This window comes from Poecilia reticulata, linkage group LG9 (genome assembly GCF_000633615.1).
Source record: "Poecilia reticulata strain Guanapo linkage group LG9, Guppy_female_1.0+MT, whole genome shotgun sequence".
NCBI lineage: Eukaryota > Metazoa > Chordata > Actinopteri > Cyprinodontiformes > Poeciliidae > Poecilia > Poecilia reticulata.
Window position 1 is genome coordinate 32,899,047 of NC_024339.1, and position 2,164 is coordinate 32,901,210.

Below are 2,164 nucleotides of genomic sequence, written 5' to 3' on the forward strand. Positions count from 1 at the left end.
GGGGGGGCAACGATCTGTTTTCACATCCACCTGAATAATGTGTAGTTGCGCCACTGACCGTGTTTGATGTTTGTTGTAAATGACGTATACTCACAAAGAACGAGGTAATTAGTCCAAGTTTGTCGTTTATTTAACATTCAGAAACTACAGCGGCTGTGATGAGCCACAGCAAAGGAAAACAGGTAAAACAACCCGAACAGGAGATCAACTCTGAACCACTCCTACCTTTTTATTCTCCGTCTCTCTATCACTTAAGCACATTTCGGTTGCCATGGCAACCTCCACAAGCCGAGCATCTAATTTGTAGAGCCCACTTAAAAATTAGACATTTGCGAGTTTAATCAAAAATCGTGATCAAAAGGGAAAGTATGTGACTTGCTGCCTTTGTAATTATAGACATGTGTACATTTCGGTGCTTTGTTTTTTAACAGTTTTAATTGCTTGAGAAATGTGATTTGAGTCACAGCTTGAAAACATTTTTCTCTTCCACATTTTTACCCCTAAAGATCTGTACGTGGATAAACTGCTTTCCCATTTGGGTTTTTAATTGTTTACGACGTTTTGATTCGACATATATCTTTACTCTCTATATCTATGTATATTTGTTATTTGCATCTATTCAGTTCGGATACAACACGATTTACTTACTGTGAAACAAGAATAAGTGCAGATCTTCCTACCGATCACTTCCTCTTAAAGGTGAGAAGGATCAGGTGTTTCTTCGGTCTGAAGCAAAAATGTGACAAATAGAAGAAAATAATTAAAGAAACACCGAACACTAAGACAATGAAAAGTATCAAACTATAAGGAAGTGGTGGTGGGGAGGAGCCAGGTCACTGACACATGAGCCTTCATATCTGGTTGAATCAATAGTTCCTCCACGGCATGAACAGCAAACATCGGGGACGAGCTTTTAGCGAGCATGCGCGGATTTCCAGCTTGGGAGGTGGGGAGAGCGGTTGAGGAACTTCATTCATTCATTCATTCATTCATTCATTCATTCATTCATTCATTCATCCATCCATCCATCTTCTTCCACTCTTGTCCCTACTAGGGTCGGGTGGGGTGCTGGTGAATATCTACGGTTGTGGAACTCATCATTTAAAAATGAAACTACAACCAATGCAACACCTACTACAGGTACCGTTAATTTATTAGGTTCTCTGTCCACCCTGATAAACATTTTTTTAGTTCACAAATTGTTTACATCTCTTGTTTACATACAATATTTGTGTACTTGATCACAAATATTGATAACAAGCTCAATTATTATTCTGGGCCTTTGTAAAGTGCACACAGCAAAGTTGGAAGTGTTCCATCAACTCCTACAGAGTTGAATTCAACATTTTGAAAGTGTCTATATTGGTCCACTCTGGTGTAGAAATTACACTTTTGAAAGTGTTATTTGTGATATACTTGAATCAACACTCACAGTAGTTGAAATTAAACACATCAGTGTTGAATTACTCAACACTATGAACGTATCAATCTAACACAGAAGTGTAAAGTATATATCAACATAGAAATCTGAGTTTTGAAATACTACTAGCAGGGTATGCTGTGGTGGTGCAGGGTTTAAGCACAACTCACATATGAAGGCTCTAGTTTTCAATGCGGCTGTCTTGGGTTTGCTTCCCAGTCTTCCTTCTCTCATTATCCACTTTGTCAATTTACTATCAAATAAAAGCCACTAGAGCAATTAAAACCTTTTTTCAGAAACTACTGGCCATCAATAATCTCCAAATTCATTTTAAAAGACATTAGATGCCACATTAGATGCTACAAAAACACCAGCACCAGTTGCAGAATATAATCTACTTTTATTTCAAAACATCAAACAGCACTGATAGCAATATACAACAAAGGCCATACATTCATGGTATTTTGCACTGAAGGTGAAGCTTTGAAAGTTCATTGGAAGCGGCCATGGGTGGTCTTGTGATCACTGATGGTGAAGTGTCTTTGGTGCTGMTCTTGTTTTCACCAATCTGAAGGAGGAAGACTTCCAGCCTGGAAGGAAAAACAGGAAATATATCAGAAACATTAGGATAATAAATAAATATTTGAAAAAGTAGAGTGAGCAAAACTAATCAGACCCACCTGTGTGTTTCACCCACATATTCATTCAAATTACTCTGCCAACCTGGATTACAAGATAAAGCAT

General features: G+C 38.0%; 1 protein-coding gene across 1 annotated transcript in view; it reads right to left on the bottom strand.

Moving 5' to 3' along the window:
* LOC103470787 (retinoic acid receptor responder protein 3-like) overlaps positions 1–837 on the bottom strand; it is an 8,881-nt gene extending 8,044 nt beyond the window's left edge. Inside the window, exon 1 of the mRNA XM_008419454.2 lies at positions 649–837. The gene's annotated coding sequence lies outside the window, so the exon portion shown is untranslated. The remainder of the gene's footprint in view (positions 1–648) is intronic.
* Between the last annotated feature and the right edge of the window lie 1,327 nt (positions 838–2,164).